Source organism: Lichenostomus cassidix, chromosome 1Aa, assembly GCF_008360975.1.
Source record: "Lichenostomus cassidix isolate B80296 chromosome 1Aa, HeHo_3.0, whole genome shotgun sequence".
Taxonomy (NCBI): domain Eukaryota; kingdom Metazoa; phylum Chordata; class Aves; order Passeriformes; family Meliphagidae; genus Lichenostomus; species Lichenostomus cassidix.
In genome coordinates, this window is record NC_139480.1 from 2,327,053 (window position 1) to 2,347,789 (window position 20,737).

The 20,737-nt window shown below is 51.7% G+C and overlaps 1 protein-coding gene across 2 annotated transcripts in view; it reads left to right on the top strand.

Annotated features, from left to right (window-relative positions):
* The first annotated feature begins 313 nt into the window (after positions 1–313).
* PLXNA4 (plexin A4) overlaps positions 314–20,737 on the top strand; it is a 415,027-nt gene continuing 394,603 nt past the window's right edge. The window contains exon 1 of one of the 2 annotated variants that reach the window (XM_085082004.1): positions 314–459. The gene's annotated coding sequence lies outside the window, so the exon portion shown is untranslated. Of the gene's footprint in view, positions 460–1,678; positions 1,814–20,737 lie in introns of those variants that run through there. The other variant, XM_085082012.1, reaches the window with a different exon arrangement.

Genomic DNA, 20,737 nt, shown 5'->3' on the forward strand with positions numbered 1-20,737 from the left:
TCCCCTGCCTGCATCCCCTGCCTGCATCCCCTGCCTGCTCCGCTGCCCGGCTCCCCCCACTCCTGGCTGATCTAGAAGCGCGGGGGGGGGAAGGGCTGGGGAAGGGAGGGAGGGGAGGGAGGGAAGGGGTGATTTGGAGGGGGGGAGTGAAAACTGGAGCTGCGTTTCCCCCCCCCCAGTCCCCCCCCGGCTCTGGGCGAGCCAGACACGGTTTGCCCAGTGCAGAGAGAGGGGCTCGGTGTTCCGCCTCCGTGGAGTATTTGGGATTGGAGAGACACACACACACACACACGCGCACACACACACACGCACAGAGACCATCTGCAGTGTCAATGCGGCGCCTTCTCTGAAGACTGAAGTGGGGGGAAAGGAGAGGAGAGAAAAATAATATATATATAAATATATATATATATATATATACACCAAAAGCCACCCAAAGCAAGCGAGGAGCATTCCCAGGTAAGGAGCCCCCCGCCCCGCCCGGGCAGCGGGGGCTGCGGGAGGATGCCCCGGAGGATGCCCCGGGAGGGCCGGCGGGGCTGCAGCGGTACCTGCCCTGCACACCTGGCGGCAGTGGAGGGGGGGCTCTGGGAGGTGTCCCCGCCGCTGCTCGCCACCCCCGGGTGCTGGGAAGGGGGTCGGGGATGGAGGGCAGAGACCTCCGAGGACAGCGGGCTGAGCCGGGGGCTTCGGGCACGGCCACTCCTCCCCTCCCGGCCCGCTTGGGGAGGATGCTGGGCGGGGGGGCGCGGCGGGGAGCCCCCCTTCTGCACATCGGCAGCGCCGAGGGGACGCGGTGCCCGCTGTCCCCCTTTCCCGGCTCCCCGATGGCTTTTCCCCATGCACAAGGCTCAACTTTTCTCCCCGGAGGTAGCTGCTCCAGCGGCGCAGCCCGTCCCTCGTCACCCCCGGCATCCCCCGGCTGCGGATTTTCCTCCCCTCGGCGGGTACTTCCCCCCTTCGATGCTCCAGAGCTTTTCTCGGGCGAGGGGCTGGAGGCATTTGCAAACTTTTCCTGCTCCCGGTGAGGTTGCAGCTGGAAGGGGCTGGAGGCAGAGCCCTGTTCCCGGGGAGGATAACACCTCCCGGGTGACCGATGGATGGGGACAGGGGCCACCGCCGGTGGTGAGCGCCTAAGAAGGGCAGACCCCCTTCGCTTCCCTTCCTGCAAGGTGCCGGAGAGTTTTCCTGCCCAAATCCCGGCTGCGGAGTCAGCGCTGCTAAACCTCCCTCCTCTCCCTCGGTGCATGTGTGTGCTGCAACCGAAACCTGCGTGTTGGTGCTCTGCGTTTATCAGACATATGCCCTTAAATTATGTAGACGGGGAGAAGTGATCTAAACACCGAGCCGCACATTGTTTCGCTGGAAATCTAATACTCCGGCAGCAGATGAGTTCCTCGCAGATAAACAAACCCACTTGCTCAGCCCCAGCAGGGCTGAGTGCTGTTTGGGTTGGTAGAGGCTGCGTGTGGCTGCTCCATCCCCAGCCCGGAGGAAATCCTCCTCCCGGGGCTCCATCTGCTCCCCGTGCCGGGAAGGGATGCGGTATTTGCGGTGCTGGATGCGGGGTTAGGACCCGCAGGGCTCGCCTTGGTGGGAAGGACCAGGTGGAAGGCGTGTGGCTCTGCTCCTCTCCCGCAAAACTTCCACACCCCGCGCTGCTTCCCAGCCCTGCCGCCGGGCAGCCGCGCCGGAGAGCTCGCTGGGAACGCACCTGATTGTCCGCGGCTTCCCTCCGCTACCGGGACGCGATGCCTGGGATGAGAGGTTTTGGGAAAAGCGACGGGGGTCTGACGCTTCCCAGGTCGTGGGGGTGAGTGGTGCAGAGGGGAGGTTCGGAGCGGGACCCCGAAACTGCCGGGGGATGCTGTCATTCCGCGGGAACAATGATGCTGCCAGGGGATTTTTACAGCCGTTGCAACTGCTCGCAGCCTTCTAGGGACTTATGCCGAGCGTGCGCCACTCCTGCACAAATATTTTGGAAGGCGGAAAGCGTGCTAACTTATTTTCTTTATCTGCCCTCTGTTTCACCCGGGTCTTGTTTGTGAAACCCGTGAGCGGGCAGGACCGGCGGGGCACGGGGGGCACCGGCTTTGCCGGCTCTGCGATTTTAATTACTCCGTGTGCCTCGCAGTGTGGGATTAGATGCTTCCTCCCCCTGCCTAAGCCACGGGCTGGAGGTCCAGGGGATGCGAGCAGCGTTTTGTCGGTGGTTTATTTGCCGGGGGAAGCGCGCGTCTGTTTGTTTGTTTGTTGGTGGGTGTGTGGGATCCTTCGCTAGAGCCGAGCTTCAAGCGGTGCAACAGATGTGTGTTCGCTTCGCGTGTGCAGCCAGGTTTAAACACGCAGCCCCAGCCCCGGCACGAAAACCTGGGATTTTCTCCCCTCCTCTGCCCAGACCCACCCTCCGCGGGGGTGTCTCCTTCCCGACAGCACCAGCCCGAGCCTTTTTTCTCTCTGTCCCATCTTAAATGTGTGGCGCTCGGCGCTATCGATGCCACGCCAAATAAATGACAGCCGCATGATCTAAGTGTTGTTTATGTCCAAGACGGGGGTTTTAGGATCCAGGCTGATGATCAATCACGGTGCTGTAGGGAAGCATCGGCTCGATGATCGGAGCTGCCTAGCAGGCACTGCGGGCTGGCGTTCGGTACGCTCAGCCTTCAACCCGGCTGGGGAGAGATGCTGCAAACCCAAAGGGAGATGCTCAACTTCTCCGCAGGGAGAGGGAATATCTGAGCCTTCGCTCACGGATTCACCTGCCAGCATCTCTCCCTGCAGCGCAGCGAGCTCGGCAGCCTGGGGATGTGGCGGAGCAAGGGGCTGAGCTGCGCTGCCGGGAAGGCAGGAGCCGTCTCTGCCAGCCCCATCCCGGGGGGCACCGGCTTGCGGGAGCCGATTTCATGTCGATTCCTCTACTTTTGCAGGCTGAGGAGGGGGAAGAGGGCCGCCGGCGCCCCTTTTGTGTTGCATCCTACTCCTTTTACCGAATCGCTTTGTCTCTGCCTCCCGATGTCCTCGGTGCTGGGCGGTTGCAGTAAAACCAACCTCCCTCTCGCAGCGCAGGGCTTGGATTCGTGTGACGAGCCTGGCAAGGGCTTACGATACTCGGGGTGTGCTGAGGGTTAACACCGTGTGGGAATTGATTTCTCGTTTGGAAAGGGACTCTGAGAAGCTCCCTGCAAAGCTGAGAAGGTTGCTGGCACCGTAGGTTCGTGTTCCACGTTGGGATCTGACCTGGGGAGGGTGGTAGAGGTAGGGCTGCTGAGTTTTGGAGTTAGCAGTGCCAGAGTTTGGGGCTTGGCACTGCCTACTCGTGTTTTGGAGCAGGATGCCACGGTGTCCTGGGAATCACTTGCCTCCTCTGGATTCGTTATTCACAAAACCCTTTTAAAGTGAGACTCCAAACCCACATAGCTGAGACTCCAAAGTCCCATGCCCTGCCCATCAATCCCAGTTTTGGGTTGTGACTGTTCCCCCCAGCAAAGCCCTCAAACTGCTTGATGCTCTAACAAAAAAAACCATCAGGGGAACCTTCCTGGTTCTCTGAAAGGCTTCAGAGGGCTCTTTCTTACTCCTCCCTTCTGGCTTGCAAGACTCAGCGAAGGGACAGCAGCGCTCCAGGCGCCCAAGGCAACGAGACTTCCCGTCTGTGCAGAGAGTCTGGGCAACCCACTGCCTTTCTGCAGGGCATCAGTGATGAGCGTGCTTCCCTGCGTGACTGTCTTCCTCTGAAAAGTGCTTTATATCCCTCAGCTTTGAGCTCTCAAGGAGCCTGTGACAAAAAGGAGAAAAAAAAAAAAAGAGAGAAAGAAAAAGAGAAAAAAAATTACGTAGTGCTGCCCACACGGTTTTCACTCAGACTCTGAAGGGTTTTAAAACATAGTCATCTACTCTGTTCTCGTGGTGTAGAGTGGGAAACTGAGGCATGGAGAGGCAAAAAACTCAGTCCACGTTTATTCTGATGAGAGTTGTCCCTCAGTAGAATGAAATGCAAACTGAGCCCCAAGAGGGATTTGGTGATGAGAGAAGTGAGTTCTCCCCTTCCCTCCAGTCTTCAACAGCCCTTGGACAGAACAGGACACTTTCAGGACTGATTTTTTTCCAGTTAAAATGGTAAATGGGTGCTTTGAAATGAGAAAATATCATAGAATCATGGAATTACAGAACAGTTTGGGTAGGAAGTGACCTCAAAAATCATCCAGTTCCAACCCCTTGCCATGGGCAGGGACAACCAAACATTTTGGGTTTGTGCATTGGCCTGGGGGCAGCTGTGCTCTCACAGACCTCAGTCTCAGTGCCTTTAAAAATTGCTGCAAAATGCTTTTAATCACCTCTGGGAATGGAGAGATCATTGCAAAAATGACGTGTTGAGATCCCTGCAGCCTGTGTGGTGATTTTCTGGAACTGGCACTCTTCCTTAGGGTTTTTTTGACTCATCCCAAGGAACTGTCTGGGATTTCTTGCTCTTTGTTGGTGCACAGGTTGTTGCACCTTGTCAGGGGCTGAGCAGCCATCCAGGTAAGAGGTGCCAAATCTGTCCCCTGCCACAGGACCCAGTGTGGTGTGGCATCTGCCCTGCACCCTTTTCTTGGTAAAACCTCCTCTGTGAGCCCTTAGAGAAGCTCTGAAGGCTTTGAACAGACAACCTGTGCTTTGAAAACCCAATGGCCACTTCATTTTAGCCACCTGTAGCCCTTCAGCTCCAGCTGATGTGAACCTTGATGGGGTCAGGTGCCCTTCCAAGGTGATTCCTGGAGCCATGGAGGAAGCCAAACTTGCTGAAATATGATATTCCCAGATGTCCCTACCTCAAATACTAATGTTTGGAGAAAACACCAATTTCTCAGAGCCTGAAGACCTGAGGTAGAGCAGTGACCAGGTAGAATCTCTGTCCCACTATGCTGCCATTCAGCAGGTGGCTTTGACCTCACCTGGAGAGGGATCACCAGAGAGAGGTCATTTGCAGGCTCTGTGACTTGCTTTTACTCCAGGCTTTGCTGCCAAGAGGGTTTTCCCCCCTAAAAAGTGTGAAAACAGAAATCCAGACCCAAAAGCTGAGTGGCTGAGATTCCCAGGCTTCTTTTTCATAGGGATAAATAGAAAGTCCCACTAAGTGTGCCTGGATTTGCACTTGTGACCTGAAAGGGAGACTCATGCCTGATCTCTGAGCTTCCTTCCAGCTAAATTACCCATACACTGATCTGCTGGGGTTTCCCACCCAGCCACTGACAATAAATTTATGGGATTTGACTGGCACTTGAATTTTTGGTGTCCTTTTGACAGGACAAATGTGTGACTTTAATGCAGATAATATGGGCTAGTTTTCCATTACAGGCATTTGCATGATCTATACCCACACATTTCCCCCTCCTCTGCTCTCCTGCAAGGGCCAGAGGGATCAATCTTGATCCTGGGTGAACCTTTTACAGCCAAATGCACGTAAATGTTTGTGAAATGAGGCTCCACGACCTCGGTGTTATTTCTCCTGGAGCTTAAAACACTCCACGAGGGAGGCAAGGTGAAGCTGGTGGAGGTGTTTAATTCCCACTAATGCTTTCCTGGGAAACAGTGAGGTGATGCTGGGCTGGTGACCACGTGGAGAGGGTTAATATTTATTTACTTGTTGTTTTTTTTCTGAATGAGGAGCTTGCCTTGACGCCAGCAGCCCCCTGACGCTCATTCATGCAGAGCCTCACTGCGGAGCGTCTGGGCGTTCCACTGCTTGGTGACTCGAGTTTAGAGTTATAGGGATCAGCGGGAGGAATTAGCAGTAAATCACAGCCTGGATGGCTTCGTCCTCAACTGTGACAAGGTTCAAATTAAAAATCTCTTGCCGGCATGGAGCAGTTGTAAGTCAAACGTTGTGCTGGGCTGGGTTCAACCAGGACCCAGCAGCGAGAGCTCAGCCCCTGGGAGACAAAAACCACGAGGACCCCACGTGTTGATTCCCAGCTGAACTGGGAAATCACCACTTCATCTCTGCTGTTAAATGTTCTTTCTTTCCTTTCCTTTTCGCCTCTTCCCCCACCTGAAGGGAGGATGGTCAGGCTGGGAAGTTGGGAGAAGCTTTGCGGATTCGCTGCACGTGCGTGTGGCCCTGTTTGACTTGGTTAGAGCATATTTGATTGTGAAAAGGGATTTATTTGTTTTTTGTGACAGGGGATTTGTCTATAATGTAGTGCTGGAAAGAAAACTCATTTAGAGACTAAGGAGGTGTATCCTGTTACAATTGCCTATTGATGGAATAGCGAGTGCTTGGTGTGCTACACAGCTTCATTTTACTTTAGGGAAACTTATCCTGGGCTGCCAAAGGGAGGCTTGGATTTGATGGAGAGCTGTCCCACGGCCCTCAGGGGGTTCCTTGGCTTCTTGTTTCCCCATCTATCAAATGGGGGTGGTCTCCTAGCAGTGACTGTTTCCTCAGCCATCACCTAATTGTTGTTTTGCTCTGATAGCTTTTAAAAATAATTCAGTTTTTGTAAGCGAGATGATAAAACTAGGGGGGCCCTGGTTGGGAGCTCATTCAGCAGCCTGAGGAATAGCATGGATAAAAGTCACTAATGGCCACTGTCCCACCCCTGGGCAGTGCCACCTTCTTCTGCTGGCTGGGAAGGGACTTTCTGAGGTGCTGAGGACAAGGCTCTGTCACCGCAGCCCTGCCAGGGAGAGGAGGTGAGATGGGAATATGACCACACCAGGTGTGGAGCTAATCAAAGGCTTCGATTTTTCTTTAATGGATAATCTAGGGGAAAAAAACTCCACCCAAACTCCACCCAAATTAGTGTGGGCATGTGTGCCTTGGAAAAAGTGAGTTTTTGGTCTGTTTTGGGAAACTCTGTTTATTCATCAGGGTTTTGGTGCAAATTTCTGGGTCTTGCTCAAAGCAGAGCCACACATGGACTTTTGTAAGCTGTTATCCTGAGCTGTGTAAGTGTTGGGGGGTTGGTATCTGCGTGGATAATTTTGGGCATTTCCTCTCTTTGATTGTGCCTCACCTTGTCACTCTCCCCTTCATGTTGTCCTCCTGGCTGGACAGTGGGGCTGTCCCCTGTCACAGTCTCCTTTCCTTCCAATCATCCTGGATCCCAGCACTGATTTGGGGTTTGCAATGACCTCAGTACCTGGTGCTTTTGAGGCTTCATATCCCCATCCCTCCTGGGACCACAGGAGTGATTTGGGATTTGGAATGATCTCAGTACCTGGTGTTTTTGAGGCTTCATACCCTCATTACACATCTCCAGGTCATCCAGACAGCTTCCCCAGGGAGGGCAGCACTCAGGGACAACCTGGAGGGTGACTTTTTGCTTGAAGTCCCATCTCTGCCACAGCTGCAGCCACCTCTGGGAGGGCAGTTGCCTCCTCACCCTGAAGACGGCGGGATGAGCTCTGAGTTTTCCTCCCGCGCTGAGCTGCTATGGTGATGAGTTGCTATAGAAACACATAGCATTATTATTTATTACTGAAAGGTGCTTCTTTCCATCCCTTAAAAGCAGGGTAGTGCCCAGAAGACCCCCGTGGCAGGTGTGGGACACTGTGGGATCCCTGTCCGTGTGGGATGGGGATGAAGCTTCTCGGGAATCCAGGCTTTAGCCATGCTGGAGGCAGAGAGCCGTGCTGTGCTGGCCCGGTGTGATGTGGTTAAACAAATCCCCCCAGTATGCTCCTGTCACAGGTCCCTTCCCTCGTCACATCCCTCCTTTGGAGGGGGATTTGGGCGAAGCGTTTCGTGATAATGAGCTTAGTTATTTCCAAACTGGTAATCGCGTGTCACCATTTGGGGCGAGGGGCTGGCATTAAGTTCTGCAATAATATGTCTGTTCATCCAGCACAAATACTGCATTCACAGGACCTTGTAGGGATTGCCTGGTAAATACCTTCTCTTATCTCTGCCTCTGCTGCTCCTCGTAGTGTGCTCAAGTCCCTCCCTGTCTGCAAGCCCAGCCCTCTGCGCTGGGAGGCAGGGAAGCTCCTCGGATGATTCCATCCCAGGGTCCTGCTCTGCTGAGCCCCCCGGGAGCTGAGCACCCCTCCGGGGCTGCAGGAGGCCCAGCAGAGCAAGCCCTGCTCAGGGTGCTGCTCTGCCTGTCCTCACCATCCCTTTCCAGTGGCCATGGGTGGGATAAATCCTCCTGTGGAGGGTCTTGCTCTCAGGAATGGGTGCAGGTGGTGCTGAACAAGACGCTGGCTGGGAGCTGCAGCAGGGGGTTCTGCCTGTAGCCCATTTATCCAGCACATCCATTGGTTTTGGGAATGCTCAGGAGGTGCAGGAGGGATGCAGAAAGGTCTCCTGTCTGGACCTCATATATCCAGCACATCCATCAGTTTTGGGAATGCTCAGGAGAAGCAGGAGGGATGCAGAGGGGTTTCCTGCCTGGACCTCATTTATCCAGCACATCGATCAGTTTTGGGAATGCTCAGGAGTTCAGGAGGGATGCAGAAAGGTCTCCTGCCTGGACCCCATTTATCCAACACATCCATCAGTTTGGGAATGCTCAGGAAGTGCAGGAGAGATGCAGAGGGGTTTCCTGCCTGGACCTCATTTATCCAGCACATCCATTGGTTTTGGGAATGCTCAGGAGGTGCAGGAGGGATGCAGAGGGGTCTCCTGCCTGTGGTCCATTTATCCAACACATCCATCAGTTTTGGGAATGCTCAGGAGTTCAGGAGGGATGCAGAAAGGTCTCCTGCCTGTAGTCCATTTATCCAGCACATCCATCAGTTTGGGAATGCTCAAGAGGTGCAGGTGGGAGGCAGAGAGGTCTCCTGCCTGCAGCCACTTGGGTTCTCAGCTTCCCCTGGAAGCTGGCAGTGCTGCAGGGGTGGCTCTGCAAGGGAACCTCCCTGCTGTCCTCCACAGCCCTGAGGATGCTGCAGTGGCTACAGAGAGGTGGCTCGGTGGGGACAGGAGGAAGGAGAGATGTACAGGGGCACTGGGATGAGTGGGGCTGCTTTCCCTCTCTGACTGGGGCAGGGGAGAGCTTGGCTTGGCTTGCAGCAGGGATTAGCTGAGCAGTTCTTTCTCGTTCCCTGGGAATTGCCTAGTTGGGGAAAAAAACCAACCCATGAAAGAAAAAAAAAAAAGAAAACATCACAGCTTTTCTGGATGCAGAATTAACAAGAGGGAGGTGAAGTTTCAGGGCTGGTTGGAGCAGCTGCAGGGGTGGCTCAGCCCCTCCTCCCACACCCTGCACAGGTGCTGCAGGTGCAGCGCTGGGCTCTCTCCCTGCAGCCCTGGGGCGAGCAGGGATGCAGGAATGGCTGGACCAGTGCAGGATGCTGGGTATGGAGAGAGCTGGGCGTGGGGAAATCTCTGCTGTCAGCTTGCAGAGTAACTTCCCTGAATTCCTCCAGGTCTCCACCTTCAGCAGCCTTTGAGGAAACAAAAGGAGGTTCTTTAAAGCACCCCCTCGGGCAGGAATAAAACACCTTCCTTTGCACAGTCTGTCTCCTTGCTTGAAGTCATTCCCTCCAGGCTTTGCGTTTTCCTTCTTGGAAGCTCTGCTCCCTGCAGGGAACAGAAAAAACTCCTGGGGTGCAAGAGCAGGGCTGAGGGGGATGGGGAGCCTTCCTGGAAAGTGTAGGATGGAGATGGAGGGATGGATGAAGGGGTCCAGTGTGGGGCTCTAGGGGTGAATGCTGAGCCCTCAGTGTGCCAGAGACCCCCAGAACCCTCAGTGTAGGGTCACACCCAGCCTGTCCCTGTTGCATTGATGGTTGGGAGCATCCTGTGGGGTGGGAGATGCTCCTGCTCCTCCTGCATGTGCCACGCCCTTCTCTGGGGAGGTGAAGCCACCAGACTGGGGCCTCTCCTAAAGCTGCCTGTGGGAAAGGAGAATTTGCTGAGTCCTGCTTGGGTCTGTGTGGGTCTGGAGGGTTTGGGTTTTGCCTCTGCCATCCCTTTTCCTCCACTCTGAGCTGCACCAGCTGCTTGGATATGTGGTTTGGAGGGAAATCATCCAAGTGGTGCCATGGACTTGGGGCTGATTAAGGGTCCCCATGGATCCCGCCAGCCCTGAGATCATCCAGTCTCAGGTTTCTCTCCAAAATCCTGTTGAGGGCAGAGTCATTTCAGCCATTCTCTGGACTCAGAGCACCTTTGCATCCTCTGCCTTGCGCTTCCTGGCCTCCCAGGTCACCCCCAGAGATCAGGAGCTGCACCTCTCCTGGGTGAGGGATGGAGAAGGAAGGTGAGGCAGCTGAGCTACGTGCAGCAGGAGTTGGATGCTTAAACCAGCACCCCTCAGAGCCATCCAGGAGGGATTTTTTTCCCCTCCTTTATGATGGAGCTGCTGCCCTTGCCTGCCTTAGCAAGGCAAACAGCTCAAGGGGATGCCTCGGAATGAAAGCAACAACTTTTAGGACAAATTTCTCTCTGCATAATGTCTCAAAGAAAGTGAGGAGAGGAAACGGCAAGCGGGCCTAATTAGGTAAGTATTCCCCATTAGGAAGGGGAAGGAGCTATCAAGTCGATTTCCATTTCCTTCTTATTTTACATGCCTGATTTTTCCGCCTCTCCAGGAGGCGGTGTGTGAAGTAGGTCTCTCCTTAGCTTGGAGAAGTAAATAATCAGAACACGACGCGCTCCCGAAGCTCTTCCCGAAGCTTTCCAAATCTGGACTAAGCTGAGGATTTTTAGCATCTTCACAAACCCTTCCAAGAACTTCCCAGCATCCATGAGACCTGGTAGGGATTGATTTTTTCCCCCCTTCATGCTGGAGAACTGAGGCACAGGTGGGCAGCAGGACTTGCATATTCCAGGTGTCTCCTGAACATATTTCTCCCTGTCTCACCTATTCTGCCTGCAAGTAGAGACAATTTCTTGTCTCCTGGCTGCTTCCCGGTATAAACCTGGGAAATGTGATTTGGAAGAGCCCCTAAACCACCACCTTGTCCACCCCTACCCCAGCCCAGCATGTCCCCATGTCCTCCTGGCCACGTTTTACCCCAGTGTACCCAAAGTTGCTCTCCTGGCTGTGCTCTCCTTCGCCTCTCCGAACAACACATTGCAGCGTGGGCTGCAATTATGGAGCCATCAACGGGTTCTTGTGACACATTTTGGCGAGCCTGGGGATGCTTTGTGCACCAGCCTGCGAGGGAAGCACTCTCCTCCCCCCTTTCCTGCCTCCCCCTGCTCCAGAGTCTGTAAGTGGTGTTATTAAAGGCTGTCGGGAACTGCTGTCATTGGCACAGTCAATGGCTGACACAAGGCAGCCCTCAGACTTTGACTCATCACACACACACACTTTGCAATGCATGAGCCACAAAAAAAGCCAATTTCTCACAAGCATCACCCTTCTCCCCAGCTGTTTGGGCCCTTTTCTGCATTCATTTCAGAGAAGAAGTCTTGATTGTCCTGCAGTGTAAGGAAGATATTTGAGTTGCATCGTGCTGCCTGCACGTTCCCAGCTCTCTCATTATCTCGTGGTGGAAGTTGTGATCCCTTTTTCCCTAAATACAGCTACATGCATCCATATATATATAGATATGTGTGTATGTTTTATACATATACATAAAAATACACATTTATATGCACATTGCTACACACAAATGCAAACTACACATGCTTCGGAAATGCCAATCTGTTCACCCTGCACTTTCCACAGATCACTGCCAATTTCCCCTCACAGTTCAGGAAAGGTTCTGCAGGTCCAGATTTTTGGAGAAGGAAGAGCAGCCTTGCTGCAATAGCTGGAGTTAGGAGGGATTTAGGCAAAACCCAGTTTTCCTTTTTTTCTTCCAGCATCCCTCGATCAGATGCTGGTGGGAGAGGGATGTTTTCCAGCTTGTAAGGAGGAGATGGAAGAAAGAAAAGTATTTGAGGTTTTCCTCCACCGCAGAAATGGGAATAAATAGAGTAAACTTGGACAAACCTTGGTGTCTGGGAATGTTTCTCCAGTCGAGTTTGGCTGCTTTAATGCTTTTCAGTAGGTGCTGCTCCAGGCTGTGCTGATGGCAAAGGGGCTCTGAGGGGAAGGATTGTGCAAAAATCCTCATCCTTCCCAGTGGCTCAGCTGGTCCCTGGCCATGAGCACTCGAGAGGGACAGCACAAGGTGCCACGAGGCTGGAGGAGATCCCAAGCAGATTGGAGCTCCATCCAGTCTGTGCCTCCTGCTGGTTGATGCACAGGGAGCTTTGAGCCACATTTCCCCCACTAACAGCCTTGCTGGCCACACAGGCTGCTTCCCTGCTCTGCTTCCCCTCCTTCTGGGTATTTCTGTGTGTGGGGAGCATAATTTTGAGTCTTTTCCATACCTGGAGAAAGACTCAAGATGGAAAAGTTACAGTGTGATGGTTGAAGTGTTTTCACTCTGTGATTTGCCTCTTGGTTTCATTTGCTCATTGTCTTCCCTCCTGCCCTGCTCTCCTTCCCTGGGAACACGGGCAGCAGAATCAGCTTTATTTTATAACAAGCAAGGTCTTTCCAGGTGCAGGTTTGTGCTCTCCTGTCTCTCCTCCACCTCTCTGCCAGTGGGTGACTTATTTCACCACCCATAATTAGCCTCTCCCAAGGTCTCGCTGTTGCTGGGCTCAGGCAGAAGCTTTTACAGCCACTGCCTCCTCTCAAACACAGGAAGAAATAATCCCTTCCTCAGCTCAGGGAGCAGATTTCAGACTGGATTCTGCTGCTGCTGAGGCAGGGAGGCTGCAGGAGAGACCCAACCCAGCCCGGGGCAGTGCTGGGATGAGGTGGGGATGGAGGATGAGTGTGTCAGGCTCCCCACGCAGAGGAAGGAATCAAATATCTGCCCTCTGTCAAATGCCATGCTGGATTCCTCTGGGACCAAGTTATTGGTGAGGAGGAAGCTGACCTTCTCCTGTGTTTATGAACTGAATCTCTGGTTGGCTTTGGGTTTGATTTTTTCCCCCCTCCTCCTGTTACAGAGTGCAATACTCCATTTCAAAGGAAATAACATTTTCTTCATTTTCTCCTTTGCTGTGATTTTTTTGAAAAATGCTGCTCAGGATGAACAAGATTTCTTCCCCTTGGCTTTCCATGTTTTATCCTTGGCTTGTCACACTGGAAGTGGATGCTGCTCCCTGTGTTTTTGGGGGACAATTAGCTGTGCTGGAGCCCAGGGATATTCCCCTGTTACAGCTGCTGAGGGTGAACAAATTCTCCTGGAGTTGGGAAAACACATTATTATTTCAGTAGTCAGAGCCCAGCAAGTTTGAGAATTAAAAATTCTCCTCATTTCCCTTACTGCCACATGGATCTGTCCTTCTTCCTCCTGGCTGCCTTATCTCCAACCTTCCCTGACATGCAAATCCTTTCCTGCAAGGCCTGGTCTTGAGCATCTTCAGAGCAGAAGTCCTTTGGAGCCTCATTTCCTTTTCCTTCCTCTTTTACCCATGGAGAGCAGTTTTTTGGCAGCTCAAGAGCTCTGTCTTTCCTGCACACAGGTCCCTTGGAGATATTTGAAGCCACTTTGCTGAAGTTCACAGGCGACTTTTGAAAACCTTGGCCATTGCATCCATGTATATATATATATATATAAAAAAATATCTGTTCTCTCTTCCCTCCTGCTTTCTTTCTCTGTCAAAAATCCAGCTGTGCAACATGTGGCACTCGTAGGACTTGGAAGGCAGGAAGATCAAGCAAACATTGAGCTTTCAGCGAGAAGAGATAAATTTCCAGAATAAATTCAAGCCACGTAGGCCCAGTCTGTTTTAGTTTTAAAGCCCTGCTGGTAGTGATGTGTGGGAGCCGTAGATATAAAGCCAGGGATAGAAGAAGAGTTTATTTGTATTATTTCTGGCACCTTGGTAGAAAAAAACCCTCTGTTCTGAGTTCGTGGGGCTTGGCACGATGTTTGTCTGCATGGTCTGGGGCAGGAAACTGCCTGTTGAGCTCTACCTCTGTGGCTTGAAAGCCAAGGAAAAAAAGGGAATTATCCAACCTGACTGAGTGTTGTAGCTGGAAGTGCCGGATTTGTGGGGGTGTGTGGGATGCAGATGGCCACAGAGGAGAAATATCTCGTTATTAATAACCCGCTGGATTGCGATAGCAATTTTACACCTGTGCTGCAGTTTTTATCTCGGCGCTCCGGCAGGAGCACAGCTGGGAGCTGGGAGCTCCCTCCTGCAGGAGCACAGATGGGGATTTCCTAATTCCTGCAGAGGCAGAGGGCAGGTTGGGGTTTGGGGTGCTGAGCTGTGCCCATGGATTGGCTGCAGGGGTTTGGTGCTGAGCTCCTGAGGGTGTTTGGTGACACTGAGCTGGCAAGGGTCAGGCTGGCCTGGGAGCTGCTGTGTGGATTGCTGCTTTTGCAGAGAACCAGAGAATGGTTTGGACTAGAAAGGATCTTAAAATTCCAGCTCCAGGCTTCTCCTGGGACACTTTCCACTATCCCAGGGTGCTCCAAGACCCATCCAGCCTGGCCTTGGGCACTGCCAGGGATCCAGGGGCAGCCACAGCTTCTCTGGGCAACGTGTGCCAGAGCCTCACTGCCCTCAAAGGGAACAATTTCCTCCTAACATCTAATGTAAACCCACCCTCTTTCCATTTAAAGCCATTCTGCCCTGTCCTAGCTCTCTTTTTTGCAAAAAATCCCTATTTTTTTTTCTATTTACCACTATATTTTTGTTTCACTAAGCAAAAAATACAAACAAGCCCAGAAGTGGCCCCTGATGCACTCCCCAGGCTGTCCTAAAAAGCACAGCAGTACCCACTACAAAACACTGCTGTTTTCAGCCTAATGCCACCACTCACAGCCCAAACTTCATTTCACTTCCTCCTCCCCTCTGCCTTTTTTCTCCAATCCAAGCAAAAGAGTTAGAGGCTCTAACCTTTCAATCAAGAGCACATTTCAGCCCAGCCTCCTGGCTGAGTGGAGGCCTCATGTCATTAAAATCCACCTGCAGCTGATGCCTAAAACAGGCTACCTAAACCAGAAAACTAGACAAAGTTAGGAGAATAAAAAGTGGACAAATTTATTTAGGCCTTCAAATTTATTTAGGCCTTCAAATTTATTTAGGACACATTTGGGCAAGCAAAGCCCTCTTGGGCTACACCCAAAATGGACTCTGGGTCCTGAGCTCTTCACCTTTTGTAAGTTCTGTCCTATTAGCATTTTGGGCCTTAATTCTCCAATCACACCCTCAGGTGATGATGTTAACAACCTCAGGCCTGCTCCCCCCAAGTCACTGTTGTTGACACATTTTGGGGCTCTGAGGCAACAAATGTGTCCTTTCTATTCTGATTTCAGTTCAGAAGAATTGTTTTGGCTAAAGGAGCTGGGAACAGAGGTTTTTAGCCTTTTCTAAGAAGCACAGAACTACACCAAGTTACAGATACACGAGCAATAAAAACTAGAAATTATCAAAGTCACAGAGCCTTGTTATTAAGCTAATCTCAAGATATGTCACACCAGAGCCAGGACAAGGCCCTGTGTCCTCCACCCTTCACCTGAGGCCCCTGGGAGGTGGAGCAGGAAGGATGCTCCTGCCTCACATCCCAGCAGCTTGGACTGCATCCCCCAGGACAGGTTTGCAGCTTTTCACAGTACCGGGGGCTTGTGTGGTGTTCAGAGTGCAGCTGTGGGGTCCTGTGAGGTGAGGGAAGAGAGCAGCAAGTCCTGTTTTGGAGGGAGGGAGGAATGGAGAGGTGGAGGCAGTGGGAGCAGGGGAGGCTTGGGGGGCTGCAGTGCCCACGGGTCCAGTCCTTGTGGGTCCTTCAGCACCTGGCAATCTGCTCCAGGGTGTTTCTTCAGCTCTGAAAAGCTGTGTTATCGAGGCCTCCATTTCCTAGGAGCAGGATTTTATGAACAGAGGTGACCTTTGCACGCCCCTCACGTTAAAAACACCTCTTGTCTCAGCCACAGGTGCCTTCAGCCTGCGTGAGCAGAGATGAACAAAGCAGATGGTGCTTGGATCTGGATTAAATTAGAGTTTTGCCTGCAGCTGGCTTAGCAAACAAGTAACTTTGCTCCGGGTAGCACAACCCAGATCTGAAACCACTGCTTATTCTAAAATCATCCAAATAACCTTTGCAGACTGCCCAGCTCCTGTGGCCCTTTCTGCTGCTGGGTTTCTGTGGAACACCTGTCCTAGCACAGCTAATGCTTGGTGATGATGGATCTGCAATTATGAGGCTGTGCAAACAGCTCAAACAATTGCATCACCCTCCCTGTGGCCGCTCTGGGGTGATTTGTGGAGCTGCTGATAGCGCTGGGCATGGTTCGTGCAAATGAAGGGTCAGGTCTGTGAAGTGCAGGGCACCTGCAGCTTCCATCTGTGGCTGAGTGGACATGGGGAGATATTTATGGGAGGAAAAATGGAGATTTTTGCCTTTTTAAGCTGTGTTCTGCAGCAGCAGCAAGCTGGCCACAAAGTGCCACTGCTGATGGCAGCCTGGCAGTGTCTCCTCTCGGGGTCAGTTTTGGAGGAGCACAGGGATAAGAAAGCTTTAGCAGCAGAATAGCAGGAGCAGACACCTCCTCCCCTCGGCCTCCCAGGCTGGGTGCCAGCAGCTGTATCATTTCAGGACACCCTGGATGCAGCCATGCATCCCACAGCTGAGCAGGGTGACCACTCAACTATTTAAAGTCGCTCCAGTGCTGACACTCGGGCGTGTAATGCACCAATTCTGCTGATGCTGGCAAAGCGCTGGAGCAGGGGATGGGTTTAGGACTGAAGGGAATTTGTCACTGTGAGGACATTCGGGTGTGTGTCCCTCAAACATGCACCAAAGGAGATGAGAATGGAGCAAATCAGAGGTTAAGGGGGTTCCCCTGGTGCTGCACGTGTGGCTCTGCAAAACAGTTGTTGCTGTGGCACTGAGCTGGGAATTAAACACGTGGGGTGAAGCTCAGTCTCTGCTTTGCTGACTGTGTGACCTTGGACAAGTCATGGAACCACAGATTGGTTTGGGTTGAAGGGAAATGAAAGCTCATCTCATTCCCACCCCTGGTTGTGGGCAGGGACACTTCCCACCTGCCCAGGTTGCTCATCAGGACCAAGTTCTCCTCCTGTGCTGACAAGCCCAAGTGTTGTCTGAACCATCCTAGGAACAGTGGAAAAAGCAAAACCTTTCTTTGCAACATTTGTGCTATTTGTTTTCAACTTGGTCAAATTTAGACAGATTTTTAGCCAAAAGGGAAGGAGCATCCCAGTTTTTACTCCCTGCTCCAAAACATGGAACCTTTTCAGTGAGGCAGCAGGAAGGACGTAACCGAGGTCAAATATAGGGAAAAAAAAATTAAAACCAGAAACTTGCAAAAACTTTTCCCCTAATTTAGTTCTCAGCATTGCCCAAGTCATTCTGAATGCAACTTTCCACAGCACTGGTAGCCTGAGGCAGACACTGAGCTCAGGAAATTGTCCCCTGAGTGGCTCAGGTCTGTCAAAGTAATGAGGACCTTAAAAGTGAGCCTTGGCACAGAACATGTCAGACAACCTGAGCTAAAGGTGTTGCTGCTGATGCTCACTGGAATTATGCATGCACACAGTGCCCTGCACAGGAATTGCATAATTCTGGTGCAAAAATAAATGTGTCTGTACAGGATGGAGTTGTGTATCTCCCTGCAAACACAGTCTGTGTGTGTGTGAGTACATCAGCTCCCTTCTGATCTGCTTGTGAACAAACAGAGCATGTGATTATCTCCTCACCCATGTGAGCACTGCTCTGCCTCCTGCCTGCCTCTGATCCTGGCCATAGGTGTCCTGTCCAGCTCAGCAGCAGCTCGAGACTCTCAGGCATGATTTGGGATTAATTATCCTGCAGCAACAGCCGAGCTGGGCTCTAAGAATAACTTCCCATTGGCCTTTGGATGTGTTGGATGGCAGCAGCTGGGCTTGTGGTGACAAAGTCACTGGAAGAGAAAATTAACAGCAAATTAATAATAGTTGATCCAGGTTTTTATTTTTGGAAGAAAGGGGAGGTTGAGTTTTGCTGCTGATTCTCTGCCTGTTGTGCTCTTTCCTGTGTCACCTGTAAATTGGGACATCACGGGACTGTGCTGGGATAGATGTCAGACTGCTTTTTATTTTTTTCTTTTCCCCTGAAACGCTCACAAAGCTGCAGCTTATCGGGGCTGTGTCCACACTGCCTCATTACAGCTCTCAGCACAGACAGTCCTTCCCCAGTGCTGCTGCTGGGCTGGAAATTGTGTCTCAGCTGGAAGTCTCTGCTTGGGGAAACGTGAGGCTCTCCATCAGTCCTGTCCCTGCCTCTGCCTTTTGGATCAGGGGCAGCTCAGCTGCCCTTCAGCCTGCTCAGAACATCCAAGTCAAGTGGGGATGGAAGTTTTTAACCGAAATGCTTCCCCCTAATAGGGGAAGTCTCTGAAGAGGACGTCTCTTGTTTGGTGTGATCTTGGGTGTTTCTTCTCAGGGAGCATCTTGCTCTGTACACAGCAGCTGCACTGAGCCCTGCTTCATTTTCAACTTCACAGCAAGTGCTGTTATGCCAGAATGGTTAAAAATTGCAAACAATTGTAATGCAGTTTTTATGACATTTGTAAGGGCAAACCAAGAAAAGCATGCAGGAGGTTAGTAGTAGTTTAAAAATGTCTGTTTGGTGCTGCATTACTTTCTGTAGCAATCTCATATCTGCAAAAGATGCCTGGAATTTGGGGCTGGTGAGCTTTGGGGCAGAAATATGGACTTTTTAGCCTCTGACACCCCTTCATGAGCTCTTTCCAAGCCCTTGGAGGCAGCAGGAATAGATTACTTCAGCTGACACGTCCACGTTTTGAACTACCAGACTGGGACCTAATTGCCCTGGGTGCTACAGAAAGATGGAAAAAAAATTCACCTGACCTCATCTGACCTGCTCAGGGGCTGAAAGACAGCGAGCAGTTGGGGGAAGAGCTGTCATGAAGGAGGCAGAGTGATAAAATGAACAGCACATGTCTGCCCAGGAGGTTCGTGGGTGCCTAAAAACCCACCCAGAAGCACTCAGGAATTTGGTCAGAGTTAGGAAGTGCAGAGAAAATAAAACAAGGCGGTTTCTAATAATTTCTTTTTCAGAATCTCCAGTCACTATAAAAATGCTGCTAACGTTGCAGTAAAATGCAGCTTTTTTTTTATTTTTTATTTTAGGGTTGGGAGAGCAAATGCCAGTCAGCATTGCTGCTTCCCAGGAGTGGAATATGTGTGTTGGACTGGAGCTCTGGCTGGGATTTGGGATGGTCCAGCCATCCCTGTTTTATGGGATTCACTCATCTGCTCCCTTTAGCTGCTCACGCGAGGAGCTGAGGATGAAGAATTTGCTGTGTCAGATCTTTTCCTGGCCCCATCCATAGCTGGTGGCTGCTGCTCCAAAAGGGGCTGGATACCTGCCATCAATGAAAGGAGGAAATTTTATGCTGAGTAAAGCACAAAGAGAGACTCTGTTCTTGCTTCTGCTGCAATCCCTGCATCACTGAGGAGAAATTATCACACCTCTGACTCTTCCCTCCCAGCAATACAGCATTGCTACCAGCATTTTCTTTATGGTCTCACTCCTGCTGCGTGTCCAGCCTGTTTCCTGTGAGGTTTGGTGTGGCTGCAGGATTGATGGTTTTTCCCTCGGGGATCCTGGCTAGAGAGCTCTGCCTTGCATTAATCACATTGGCCTGGCCAGTGGTAAACTCTTCATTTGGGAGAAATTCCCATTTTTGCTGTGAAGCAGCAAAGTGCAGAGTGCCTGGTCCTGGGCAGCACATCCACTGCCTCTACATCCTTCTGAAGCTTTATTTCCAAACTTTATTCCCCATCCAGGCATTGAGCAACCTGGTCTAGTGCAAGGTGGCTCTGCCCATGGCAGGGGAATCAGAGTCTCTGAGGTCACTTCCAACCCAAACCATTCTGGGCAGGGGAATTGGAATGAGATGATCTTTAAGGTCCCTTCTAACCCAAACCATTCTGGGATTCTCTGATCTCAGTTTCATCTCTGATTTTCCCAGTCCTGTTGCTTTCACCCTGTGTCCCTCAGCCCACTCTGCTCCAGCTGTCTTTTGAATATATAGCAAAATCTCAGACTTTGAAGGCTGGGGATTCTCTGCTGGCTTCTTTGCCCAGTGCTTTCCCCACCTCCAAGCACAGATCTCAGTGCTGCCACAACCAGTAGATCAAAGTTTTGGTTTTTTCCTTGAAGTGTCCCATGTTTTATCTCATGGAGACTCTGGAGAGTGAAGCAGGCAGTGGTCACGAAATCCCTGTGGATGCAGAGTTGCTCTCCCTGCCCAGTCTTACAGCTGAAGCACAGCGAGATTTGGCTCTTGGTGGATTTACACAGTGCTAATTGTGAGGCTCCAGCCTGAGAGAGAGGACTTGTGTCCCACAGATCTTCCCAGGATTGCCAGGCAGGGGGAAATATCCACCCACTGGCACCCAGAGCAACAGAAACTCTGCTCAACAGCTTCAGCCAGCAAGGAAACAAAACAGCTGTCTGGTGATCACGGGGAAAGCTGAGCTCACACACCCTTCCTTGCTGTCTTAGGGCTCCCATCTGAACCAGACCCAGAAAATTCAGATTTCATTTGGTCTTTCTCAGAGCCCACAAAGCCTTGGAGGGAAGGTGAGCATAAGCTGAGCTTCTGAGGAAGGAAACTCTGCTTTCCTCAAGGCTGTGCTAAAATTCTGGAATGGATACACGAGCTGGGGAGACCTGCTGGGATGAAACCCAGTTCATTTTCTCTTCAATATTCATCATTCCTTTAGGGGCAGAGGCTGTGTTTATTCCTCTTTGTGTCTAGAGCTCATCAGGGTCTCTTTCCCAGTGAATTGCTCTCCTGGTTTCCTCTGGAATAA